Source organism: Quercus lobata, chromosome 7 (assembly GCF_001633185.2).
Source record: "Quercus lobata isolate SW786 chromosome 7, ValleyOak3.0 Primary Assembly, whole genome shotgun sequence".
NCBI lineage: Eukaryota > Viridiplantae > Streptophyta > Magnoliopsida > Fagales > Fagaceae > Quercus > Quercus lobata.
Genome location: NC_044910.1, coordinates 4,393,954 through 4,408,241, shown reverse-complemented (window position 1 = coordinate 4,408,241; position 14,288 = coordinate 4,393,954).

The window sequence follows — 14,288 nt, the reverse complement described above, 5'->3', positions numbered from 1 at the left end:
GTTTTTTTTTTAAGGGGTCTAAATACTATCAAATAATTTGTAATATACAACATTGTGGGAGGTTTTAAACAAAATATTTTTCTAGCCGTTGAATGCAATGATGGCTAGCTGGCTGCATGATTCAACATCTCTCACTTGGGCCAATTAGATCATGATGTACACGCACCTTATTCAATTTTACATGATACACCCATAGCACAAACAAATTCTTGAAAATTTCTTAGAGGTTATTTTTTTCAATAGATCTGGCACCATCTCCCTTTGATGATATGTAATTTATAAAACTTTTGTTTTCAATAAAATACCTATGGCTATAAATGAGTTGAAATTTGTCGAGTAATGAATGTTCTAGCTTGATTCGATAACAAAGTAAAATGTTCAACCTCGGTTCGAGATTGAACCAAGTTTTAAAATAATGATTAAGCTTGAACTCATTTAAAAGTATATATAAAAGCTTAAATTTGGCTTAGTTCATTAGTCAAGATGAACTTGATCTCAATATAAAGGTCAAACTCGAACTCAATATCAAGCTTCTGAGCTAAGATCCAACACAAGTATATTATAACGTTTTATTAAGGTCATTTGATTTGGATAAGTGGTCTCACATTCCAATTATTTAAAGTCTTAGTAAGATATGAGTTTATTTGTCAAGCCCATATCAAATTTATTACCAAGCCTATAAAACTAGTTTAGGCTCAGCTTGATTTTTTATCAAGCCCTATTGTTCACAAGCTTGTTTATAAACCTCTTTTTTTTTCTTTTCTTTTTTTCTTGGATTTGTCTCATTTATTATACAACTCTAAAACTAAGGCTAAAGCTTATTTTGGGCACAATATTTCAAAATCTGAGATGTATTTTGGTAAGGTTTTGACAAATTATAACTAAGAAATCTTTTTTTATAAAATTGTACATAAATAAGAGGAAAAATAAGTTAGCTAACAAGTCAGCAGCCTCATTGCACGTGCATGTGCTATGTGCATAATCTTTTTTTTTTTTTTTTTTTAATTTCATTTATGTGAAACTCTTTTACTAAAGGTTTTTTCAAAAACTTCATAAGTATAGGTTTCTATTAAGATTGAAAATTAAATTAAACAAAAAATTTCTACCATTCAAGATTTTTTTTATTCAAAAATATAGTAACTACCATTTGTGACATGTATGCTCGGTGATTTTCTTTATAATGATTGTTCTAAAGTCAATTTTTTGATAGTAAGTTTACAATATTTCTTTTTTTTCAAATTTGAATTTCTAATCAAATGAAGGCATGCCAACTTGGATATTATAGACCATCATCAATTATATCAAATGACAATATTAGTTGAGCTGCATATCTCCAATGGTGGGTTATGAAAGTAAGTAGAGATTTGCAATAAGAATCAATGGTGGGTTATGAAAGTTAGTTGAGCAGCATACCTTCAACGGAGACCATTTTAGTATGGCTAGAGGAACAAAATGTTTACCCAAATGAATTATATGATATGTTTTCTAAAAATAAAAAATAAAAAGTCTAAAAATATCAAAATAAATCAAGCTAGCTAATTTAAACATTTCCCCAACATACATATAAATTAAAGAAAAATGTAAAATACATATATTTTCCAAACTATTAATTAAAAATTATATTACACCTTTTTTATATGAAAATTATAAGAAAAGGAAAAATATATGAAAATTACAAAAAAGAAAAAACTCTAATGACTTAATAATTTTCACTATCAATTAAGAAAATCTATAATTATATTATTTTTGATATTACCAAAAAATGTTTGACTTAATAAATCTTATGGTAGTTTGGATAGATGAAATAACATCAAACTCTTGCATAAGGCTATTACTATTGGGCTTTTGCGGTACTATTACTTCTTCTTTTTATGGGCGGTACTATTACTATTAAAAAGAATATTGTTTAATTTTAGCTGCATTTTTCCTATCTATATTAGAGGTGTGTATTGGGTATGTTTTAACCCAATTTTATTTCTTTGGGTTCAGAAAATGCCAACCTAACCCAACCCATAGGAATTGGGTTCAGTTGGCAGGTTGATGCAATTTTTTGAGACTTAAAAAAAGTTTATTTTATTTTATTTTATTTTTTTATTCAACCCTTTATTCAATAAATTATAATTTACACCATTAGGTATAATATTTCATTTTCATCAAAATTAAGTCTTAAACTATCAAAATAAATCAAGCTAACTAATTTAAAATTGCCCCAACAGCAACATACATATAAATAAAACAAAATATTAAAATACATATATTTTCAAAACCATTAATTAAAAATTATACTACAACTTTTTTTTTTATATCAAATTAAAATTATAAAAATAATATAATCATATAAGAAAATTACCAAAAAAAAAAAAATCAAATAATAAGACCATGTTTGGTTTGCTAAGTTTTCATCGCTCAATACTCAGTTTTCATTACTCATCACTCACATTCTGTGGCCCCACACAAACTGATGTTGTTTGGTTTAATTTTTGTTCTCAGTTTCCATAACTCATTACTCAAAAAATTGAGTTAGAGTCATGAAAAATGAAAACAACTTTTTGTTGTTTTTGAATTATGTAAACTTGTGGGCGAGTGCATAGCAGTTTTTGAAAAAGTTTTTGAAGTTGAGAATACTATGGAGATGGAAGCAATGTTAGACTATGAAAAGGAGGAAGACCTTCCGGGCGAGGCAACAGTATGCACCACCGGAGATAGGAAAGGTAAGATATGGGCTGCCTGGACAAATGCACTTATAGTTAAAGTGTTTAGGAAAACCCTAGGTTACCACTTCCTTATTTCAAGGTTGGTAAGTCTATGGAAACCGGTGGGCAGAATGGAGTGCATAGACCTCGGAAATGAGTTCTTTCTCATTAGATTCTCCATTGCGAAGGACCAAGCAAGAGTGCTCAAAGGTAGTCCATGGTTTGTTGGTGGCCATTATTTCTCCATTAAATGTTGGGAACAAAACTTCAGGGCAGAAACCACCAAGCTTTCGGCTATTGCAGTGTGGATAAGGTTGTCGGGATTGCCCATCAAGTACTATGAACCATCGGTTTTGAAGGATATCGACCTAGCAATAGGACCAGTACTTAGAATTGACACCCAAACCGCAACGGAGGCGAGAGGACGCTTTGCGAGACTTTGTGTCCAGGTTAAGTTTGATAAACCGATCATTAAGCTTGTCAAGATAGGCGGTCTTCAACTGCCTGTGTAGTACGAAGGAATTAATGTGTTTTGTTTCTCATATGGACGTGTCAGCCACAAAACTGAGGGATGCCCGTATAGAATGAAGTTGCTAGAGCAAGCGGAGAAGATAGTGGGAGAAAATGATGCAGTAGGAAGTCACGGGGTGGGGAAGGATCATGTGGTACCTGACTGTGATGATTTCAGGCCCTAGGTCTTTGTTACACGAAACAGGAAGCCTAGGAAAAATCTAAGTAAAGTAGATAAGACTTTAACCCAAGTAGGCACTTCCGTGTCCAAACCAAGTCCGCCCACTAGCTTTTTGAACCCAACAAAAGAAAATATGCGGCCAGACTTGGGGGCAAACATGGAATTTCAACACCACCGTGACATGACAAAAGAGAGCAACTTGCGTGCAAATCGCACTAACTTATCTTTGAGCCGTGAAAAGTCTACCTTCAAGCCAAAATCTCAGAAAGAGAAGAACCCTAGGTGTGGACAACAACACAAAAAGAGCCAAGCAAAGACTGATGGACCAAAAGCTATTGGACAAAAAGCTTCCTCAAAGTGGAGAGTTGTCAATTCGAATCCATTCAGGTTAAGCTCACCCATCAAATTTGGTTCTGATCCAGCTGGCATGTCTATAATAGGAATGGAGTTTAAGGGATTTTTTGCTGGGAGATCTGACGAAGCAATCTCAACGCCGATGGAGAAACCGGTTTTGGCCGTTGCAGAAGATCGAAGAGAAGGCACCTACTTAGATGGATTGGAGATGGGTCTAATTGAAAGGAAGCCATTGGAGGTAACTTCAAACTACTCTCCACGGGAGGAAAATCACTCGGGTTCAACTATGGAGAAGGAGGTCTAGCGAATAACCAAGCTTAAGCTGAAGAGGATTGATCCTTCACTACGGTCAAAGTGAACAGGGCTTGAAGAAGAGGATTCCTTGAACAGAAGACGGGTCTCACTCAGAGGCAAATATGCAAGTTGAACAGGGTGGTGAGCTTCTCAATCCTTCCAATTAATTTTCTGTTCAAATTCCCTTTCTTGTGTTAATTATGAATACGTTAATCTAGAATTGTCGGGGTGCTTTAAGCCCAAATTTTTGTAATAATATTAAAGATATGGTTCGTGTTCACTCCCCTGCTATCATGATCATCATGAAAACCAAAGTGTGTGGTGATAGAGCTAGAAGGATTGTAGATAGACTCCCTATGGATTGGGCTATTATTGCTAACTCGATTGGCCTATCGGGTGGCCTGTGGTTACTTTGGGACTCTAGTTAGGTGGAGGTGGTTGAACTATCTTCAACTGAACAAGAGATTCATGCAACAGTATCCTCCTCAAGGAAGCCTCTCTGGCTTTTATCAGCTATTTATGGCAGCCCTAGATTTGCGGAGTGATGCCTCTTTTGGGAAAACCTCAATTCTGTAGCTGAATTACACGCCATGCCTTGTGTTATTGCAAGAGATTTTAATGAAGTTCTAATGGGGGATGATAAGTTTGGTGGGAGACCAATTAATTTAGGCAGAGCTATGTGGTTCCAAGAATGTTTGGATAACTGCAATATGATTGATATTGGCTTTTCTAGGCCTAGATACACCTAGTCTAATCGTAGGCCGCTGTCTTGGCTTATCCAAGAGAGAATAGATAGGGTTTTTCTCAACACCGAGTGGAATTCTCTTTATCCTGAAGCAACAGTTTTCCATCTAGAAATGACTGAATCAGACCATTGCCCTGTCAAGTTGTGTATGGATAATAATCGGACTGTCCAATTTTTGAAGCCTTTTAGGTTTCAACCCATGTGGTTCTCTGACCCTTCCTTCCTAGGAGTGGTAAAAGATGCCTGGTCCAGCCAACCTACTCTGATGCAAGCTCAATCTTCTTTTACTGCAAAGGCCAATGCATGGAATAAGACTGAATTTGGGAACTTGTTTCATAGGAAAAGGAGAATTTTGGCAAGGCTTAGAGGAATCCAGGAAAACCTATCCTTTCGGCCTAATGACTTCTTGATGGATTTAGAAAGGAAGTTGCGGATTGAGTATGCAAAAGTGACAGAGTTAGAGGAGGAGTTTTGAGCAATGAAGGCTAGAATCCTTCGGCTTGTTGAGGGTGACCGTAACACTGCTTTTTACCATACGTCAGCGTTGGTTCGAAGAAGAAGAAATCGTATTTTATGTATGAAGGATAGAGTAGGGAATTGGTTGCATGGAGATAGAGCTCTTGCGGATTTCATTAGGAAGGGATTTATGGAGCTATTTACTTCAGACCTTTGTTCGGTCTCACTAGCTGATTGGAATCCTTCATTCTAGCACACTTATTTAAATGAGGAAGAAGTGACTTCTATTAACTCTGTTGTTACCAAGGAGGAGATCACAACTGGTATTTGGGGGCTGAAACCATTCAAAGCACCTGGTCCAAATGGTCTCCATGCTGGGCTTTTTCAACGGTTTTGGTTGATTGTTGGGGAGACTATGAAAAAGGAAGTTAATTATAATTTCGTTGCTAAGGAAATTCTAGAATACCTTAACAAGACCCTCATTATGCTAATTCCTAAGTGCAAGAGTCCAAAAATCTTGAACAACTACCGCCCAATCAGCTTGTGTAACACAGAGTATAACAAATTGATATCGCTAATCATGAGTTGCATATCCTCATCCTCCATTTCTATTTTGTTCAATGGGGGTGCATTAGAGCCTTTTAATCCCTCTTGTGGAATTCGTCAAGGAGACCCTCTTTCGTCGTATCTGTTTATTCTTTGCATGGAGGTATTGGGAGCACTTATTGAAAATAAAAGTCATGAGAAGCTTTGGAATCCGGTTAAGTCTTCTCAGGGAGGACTTGCCTTTTCGCACTTATTTTTTGCGAACGAACTTATGCTTTTTGCCAAGGCAGATCGGAAAAATTGCATTGCAATAAGAGATGTTCTTAACTCCTTTTGTGCATTATCAGGGCAAAAAATTAGTGATGAGAAGTCTTGGGTCTATTTTTCGCCTAATGTGGATCAGAACACGAGGGAAGAACTCTGTGAGGTGCTGGGTTTCCGATCTACTCCATTCCTTGGGAAGTATTTGGGTATTCCCATCAAGCACAAGGGAACTCCTCAAGATTTCAGTTTTATTATTGATCGTATTCAAAGCAAGTTGGTTGGTTGGAAGGCTAATTTATTATCCTTTGCAGGCAGAGTTGTATTGACTTAGGCGATGACATCCACTATTCCCAACTACTCGATGCAATGTGTGGCTCTCCCTTTTAAAATCCTTGAAGGTGTGGACAGATTGAACATGAACTTTATGTGGGGCTCATCGAATGGAAGAAAAAAATTCACCTTATTGGATGGGAAAAAATCACGAGGGACATAGAGGTAGGTAGATTAGGTATTCAAGCAGCCAAATCAAAGAACACAGCCTTGTTGGCTAAGCTGAATTGGAGGTTCAAAACTGAAAAATCAACCTTATGGATTCGTGTACTATCTCATAAATATCGAGGGCAGAGAAGTAGACCTATTAACCTTCTCAAAACCACCTCTTTCTCATCCACCTAGGCTGGTATTAAGAAAGGTGAAGACATTGTCAGTAAAGGTGCTAAGTGGGTTGCTGGGAAAGATAGTGGCCTATCTTTATGGTTTGACAAATGGTTGAATAAGGGCACCCTCAGAAGTTGCATTTCTGGCCCGCTTAATAGAGGAGAAGATGAGGTTAGATTGAGGGATATTTCTAGCTTCCTTGGCTGGAATTGGGAAGGGATCTCCTTCTCCTTTCCCAAAGAGATTCTTATGGAAATAAAAGCCACTCCGATTCCCTATTCCAAGCTAAGAGTAGATAGACTTTCTTGGAGCTCCTCTCCCAGCAGAGAATTTCATCTTAAAGATGCATATCATATAGCTAATGCAAAGGAAAGCAAGCCATAGATTCGGCCTTTCAGTGGAGCGTGGGTATGGAAAATTCCAAACCTTCCAAGGATTAAATGCTTCCTTTGACAATGTTGTCATCAAAGCATTCCTGTGCATGCTCTCCTTGCTGAAAGGGTGGTGTGATGTTGCTGATATGGATTGGGCTATTTTGTTTCCCATAGCAATTTGGGTGATTTGGTTGAATCGGAACAACATTATCTTTGGTAAGGCAACTATACGTAAAGACTTAAAGGCCGAAGGACTAGCCAAAGCTGTTGAGATGGCTTATTTGGGCATCATTGAAAAGCACAAGCAGACAAAAACAAAGATCCAGGTAAGGTGGCTGCCTCCATCTCTTAATTGGGTTAAGGTGAATTTTGATGGTTCGTCCATGGGAAATCCTGGCTTGGTTGGAGGGGGCGGTTTGATTCGTAATCAAGAGGGAGAGTGGGTGAAAGGCTATGCGAGAGCAATAGGTTGTGCCACTAGTGTTGCAGCCGAGTTGTGGGCTTTAAGAGACGGAATTCGACTTTGTATCTCCCTTAAACTTCCAGCGGTTGTTTTTGAGCTTGATGCAAAGTTGGTAGTTGATCTTTTGAAGAAGGATATGGAAAAATCCAATGGCATTGATGTGCTGGTTGCTAATTGCAGAGAAGGGCTTAAGGAGATTCCTATGGTGCGAATCCAACATCGCTATAGGGAGGCAAATAAGTGTGCTGATGCACTGGTTCATAGGGGAGTGCTCATGGACTAGGACTATATTATTTTTTTGATTCCCCCACCTGATGTTGTATTTTTGCTATGTTTAGATACTGCTAGAACTCTGTTTGATCGGTTTGTTGCCTCTGGTTTAGAGGCTTTTTAGTTGTTTAATGCATTATCCTCTTAACCAAAAAAAAAAAAAGAATTATGAAAACTAAGTTAGCAGACACTTTTGTATTTTACTCAACTGGATGGGACCCACCTCATGACTTGTCTCATCAATCTGACTTCATGACACTCGTGCTCTCTCTCTCTCTCTCTCTCTCTCTCTCTCTCTCTCTCTCTCTCACATATTTTATTTTATTTTTCTCTTCAAACACACAGCTCTCATCTCCTCTCTTCACCGAACCTCCATAAACCACCACTCACCGCCACATGAGCATCACATGCCACCACCATGAGCCAACTTGAGATGGATCTCACTCTCGAGTCTTCCTTGTCTCGAGTCCCTCACCCTAAGTGGGCCTTGCTTTTTCATCGTCAACTTTTCTCTCTAAATCAAACCACCATGGTTGAAACTTCAAGCTCAGCCCAAGTGGGCCTTGGTCTCTCACGTTTGGCTTTTCTCTCTAAACCGAACCACCATGGTTTAAGCTTCAAGCTCCACCCTCTTTTTGAAACCCTCTTTCTTTTTTATTTTCTTTCTATTTATTTGCTCAATTTTCTCTTTTTTTCTTTGACCTAAAAATTCCTTCTTTTGTAATTGTTTGTGGGTTTAGGGATTTGGTTGATTTAGGTTTGGGGGTTTGAAAAATGGAATTTGGATTTGGATTTTGGGTTTCAAAATACAAGATTTTTGTTTTGGGATTTGGGTTTGTTTCAAAATTGGTATACGTGTGTATTAGAAGAACTGTACCCTTGTGATATGTGTGTGCATATGAACTAATGTATAGTGGAACATGAATTTGCAAAAGGAATTATCTGCTTGTGTTGGATTTGCTTTCCTTTCTTTTTAGCTAATGCCCCTTTTTGTTTGCTTGAAATTTTTATAGAGAAAAATGAAAGAGTGGGCTGAGAGAAAATATCACGCGAGTAAGGGCAACAAGAAGAGTACTATTACCGTTCTAAAAAAACAAACTTGTGGGTTCCACTTTTTTGAGCTAAACTTGAGTTTTCAAGCTGAAAACTAAAGCAAATATTTGAGCCAAACACATTGTTGAGTGAGTTATGAGAAAAGTAGAGAATAAAATATGAGATATGAGAATGAGTTTTGAGTAGGGGTGTGCATGGGTCGGGTTGGGCCGGGTTGAGGGGATTTTTTGACCCAACCCACCATGGTGGGTCAAAAAAATATTCAACCCAACCCAACCCATCACATAAGTTCAACCCAACCCACATGGGTCGGGTTGGGTCAGATTGAACCCATGGGTTTGACAAATTTTTTATTATTATTATTAAATTGAGTAGAAAAAAAATATAAATATTAATATATTAAAAAAACCTAAAAATTAGTATCAATGTAACTTCTTAAAGGCAAACAACACTAATGACTAAACAACAATAGTAATTTTTTAGAATTTGTGTGAACTAATTGGCTTTTATATAGGATAGGAAGAACTGGTTATTTAAAAAAAAAATTATTAATTATATAATATTATATATATATATATAAGTGCCCTACAGCTGATTTAAAAAAAATTATTAAATATATAATATATTTTAAATATATATTAAATATGGTGGGTCGGGTCGGGTTTGGCGGATTTGTAATTTTATGACCCAAACCCAACCCGACCCGCTATAAAAAAATTTTTTGTAACCCAACCCAACCCACCTAGCCTTAAAAAACCAACCCAACCTGGCGAGTCGGCTTGGGTTTGGCAGGTCGGTGGGTTTTCTGCACACCCCTAGTTTTGAGTCATGAGAATTGAGATATGAGAAGTGAGATATGAGTGATGTGTGAACTAAACAGGGCCTAAGTGACTTAAATTTTCACTATCAGGTAAAATAAAATATTATTTTCACTATTAACAAAATAATAATAACTGACTTAATAATTTTTGCTATTTTAAATCTAAAAAACTCTAGCTCTGTCCTAGAATTATATGACTAACATTATACTATCATTAGTGGGGAAAAAAAAAAAAAAAAAGTAATTGTCCAAATTATTTGGATGATCTCACACACATACTTGAAGTGGAATACTAGTTTAATTAGAATTTATCTGTTTTTTTTTTTTTTTTTACTTTAATTTAAGACTTTAAGTCCTATTATTATCGTTAGTTAAAAAAAATAATTAATTAATTAATTTGCCGACACCCACATTCATATATCTGTGGTATGTCGGTGCTGTCTCCCTATATATTCATGCCTTGGCCAAAGGAATGAAAGGAAAAAAAAAAACCAATATATCAAGGATATAGAAGCGAAAGTGAAAGAAAAGAAAACGAAGAATAAGAAGATGATGATTTCGCAGCTATTGGGTTTGCCAGAAGGCGCTAAGTTTGTACCGGAAGATCACGAAGTCATCAACCTGTATCTAGTAAAACAAGTGCGTGGGCAACCTTTGGGTTTGCCTCGTGAAGCTATGAAATACCATAAATCTGTTTATGGATCTTCTGACGAAAAGCCTTTGCCTCCATGGAAATACTGTAATGATGATACGGCGTTGTTGGATTATGAGAAGCACTACTTCTTTACTATGTTAAACAGAGTGAGTGAGGACCGTGTGGCTCGTACGGTCGGTAATTATGGGGCTTGGCACGTAAGTAATACCAAGGATATCTATGATCTAAAAACCCAAAAACTTATTGGGATGAAGAAATTGTTGAATTTTAAGGTATATGAAAAGGATGGGATGAGCAAAACTGAATGGATTAAGCATGAGTTCAGTCTCGCTGGGGATTCACTGGGGGGAGCAGACCCAGAACTATGCAGCAAGTTAGTCCTTTGCGTCATTCAGAATACAGAGAAGAAGGGTTTTGATCATAAGGGAATGAAGTGTAATTTCAGGCACTGTTTCTCGTACCGGAACCAGGCTATTGCGTACCAATCACCTGTCCCAAACAACAACTTTACTACTCCCAGTGAGACAGGAACTAGGATTGGCACTTCATCTGGCACCTACCAATCAGAAGTGAGTACTAGTTACAACCATACTGTTAGTGCTGCTACTGGTGCTGAAACTGGGATTGGTACTTCATCAGGCACCTATGTTGAAGTTGGAAATTCATGCACTAACCAAGTCTTCAATTCAGAAGCAACCAGGCCAACCAAGAAGATATGCAGACTTCATCAAGATATGGGCATTGGCATGAACATGCCTAGTCTACCACTGGGTAGTGGGTTAGAGTTGGGTAATCAAGCAATTGAAGATGTCTATCAATCATTTCTCCCGAACTCCACAAATATGGGAGCTTTGTACATGGACTACAACTTTAGACAAGAGGCGAACATAGGCATGCCCAGTCTACCACCGGGTAGTGGGTTTGAGTTTGAGAATCAAGCTAACCACGATGTCAATCAATCATCTTTCTGGAACCCCACAAATATAGGAGCTTTGTATACAGACTGTAAATTTCATCAAGAGACAGGCATGGACATGCCCAGTTTACCACTGGGTATTGAGTTCAATTTAGGGAATCAAGGTATCCAAGATGCCTATCATTCAACTCTCCCAAACCCCCAAAAAATGGGAAATTTCAATTCAGAGGAAGCTTGGAGCAAGAAGACGCAATGTCTGCCACCACTACCACCCAATACTGTTCAATCCTCTGGATATGATGGTTTTATATTATAAGTTATAGGCACAAACTTTTACTTTAGTTCAATTTGTTCTATTCTGTTATTTTATTTGAAAGGTATTTGTTTTAATTAATTTGTATTCAATTTGTTCATTCTATAGCCAATGATGAAAAATCTCAAGTTGTCAAGTCCTTTATTTTTTTTTAATGATATGTGGACAATTGCAGACATTACATTTTGTATATACAAATTATTTTTTGGAATGGGAAAAGAAATTCATTTTGAAAGCTGATTTTGCATTTACATTTGTTTCTTTGTTCACTTGATTGTGTCTTCAAGCCCTTGGATTATATTTCCATCGATCCCTGCAAAAAAGGTGGCTATGGACATTGAATCCAGTATTGCACATTATAGTTGCTCAATTGGCTTCAATTAATGTTCAAGTGTATAGTTAACATTTAACCCAAAACACAATTTTGTTTGGTTTCCTTTCTCTTTTACAAGGATTTGCTTCTTTTGATTTTATCTTTCTAATTTTGTTAAGGAAGTTCATATAATTAAAAAATTAATACTTATATTGCTGTTTAGGGACGGACCTAGGATTTCAAGCTGGAGGAGATCGGATATAAACGAAAAAAAAAAAAATATTCAAATATGTATCCATGTAGTATTAATAAACTATTAACTAAGACAAATACCCAAAAATCAATTTTTCTTAATATATTAAGATACAATTATCTACCAACAAAACAAAAGACACTGTGAGTCAACCATGTACTGTAACCAGAGTATTTACAATAGAGATGTTGCAGGTGTAATTACCATGCGGGTTGACACCCAAAAGACAATAACATGGAAAGAAGGATCTTGCTAAACGTTAACTTGGGCTAGGGAAAGAAGTGTTTTTGTTATGATCAAAATAAAAAGCAAGAAAAAAAAAATTCTAAGGTCATAACCAAAGATGGTACTTTACAATAAATATAAACAACTAGATGAAAGCTGGGATGCATGGACGCGGCTCCGGACCCAGCGCACCCGCGTCTGACGCGGCGGGACGCGGCGACGCGGGAGGAACGTCGCAGACCGCGCGTCCGTGCCACGTGGATTTCCCGACTCACGCCGACGCGGCTCAAATCGGGCCGACTCGCGCCAATTCGACTCCGACGTGGGCCGATTCGCTCCGAACCGGACGGATTCGTGCCGATTCGGATCGTATCAGTTGAATATCGGTTTGTTTCGGCCGGAAAAAGGAAATCGACCGAATCTTTGCTTCTTCGTGTTCTTCATTGCGTCGTCTGGTTTTCTTTGTCGCCGGTGGACTGAGTTGTTCTTTGTTTTTTTTTTTTTTTTTTTTTTTTTTGGGAAGTGTTCTGTAGCTTCCGTTTTTCTTTTTGAGAAGTACAACTCTTAAAAACTCTTCTTTGTTTGTTGTGCCTCTCTGACCAAACGTTAGAGCCCCCATCTTCCCTTTTTTTTTTTTTTTCTTTTTTAATGGGAAGCTACACGAGAGAGCCTCCTACTTTTTTTTTGTTTTTTTACTTATTATTATCTATTTATTTTATTATTATTATTTCTATACTATTATTATTATATAAGTTTTCTATTATTATTATTATATAAAAAAGCATGCTTAGTAATATATTAAAAATATTTTTAATAATTTTTTAATCGCCGAGTCCCGCCGCACCCGCACTCACCTTTTTCAAAAATTGCCGAGTCCCGCACCCGTACCCGCACCTGCACCCGAGTCCCGAAACGCACCCGTGCTTCATTGGATGAAAGCAACCCCTTTACTTAAGAAAGAAATCAAATTCCTATAATAATAAAAAATAATAAATAAATAAATAAAAGAAATCAAATCCCATGTTTATATTTTGTACTAAGTGCCAAAAATTAGAAAACCAAGAGTACTCCAAGGTGGCTTATCAGCATTAGGCAATCTCAAAAGACAAATATAGCTTTCGATGACACCAGCATCAAGAATCATACAACAACAAAAAACAAAGCCTAGTCCCACAATTTTGGGGGTTGGCTAGCAAGAATTACAAGGGACATAAATAAAATAACTTCCAAGCCTGAAATAATATCCACCAGGAGCCAACAAAGTAACATAGTTTACCCACCAATTTACCACTCAGTTTATTGATCAACCCAAATCATGAATTTTATGATCACAAAACCCACAAACTTCATAAACACAGTTATAGAATGACATAAAATTTGAAATTGTCAAATTCAAACAGAACTTTTAGCAATTAACATACAAGAAGAAAAGAGCAGAGTATAGAATCACCACCAGCCATAAACCACTTGGGTGTACTTATGTTTAAGCCACCTGAAGCTTCTCCTCAAGCCGTCAAGGTTATTCAATATAAGTTTTGCCTTTGCGACCATATCTTGTTTAGTGATAGACTGATGCAAGCGTATCATTTTAGCACTTAAAAAGATTTCGTTAAACTATTTCCTAGTCAATAGTCAAGGTTACATGGGCTCTTGACTGGCCTGGCCGGTTGGGATAGGATGGTTAATTTATGAAAATAAGGGGGCCCAAGTCTTTGTTTTTTTTTTTTTTTTTTTTTTTTTGAAAATTTTTCCTACAAATTTTTTATTATTATTTATTTTGGGCTCAGGGGCCGGGCCCCTTAGGCCCCCACCTGGGTCCGTCCCTGCTACTATCCTCTAAAAATTAATAGCTTAGTGACAATTGTTATTAGACATGGTTATAACAATAGTGGGTTCGAGTTTAGGAATCAAACTATTCAAGATGTCTATCAAT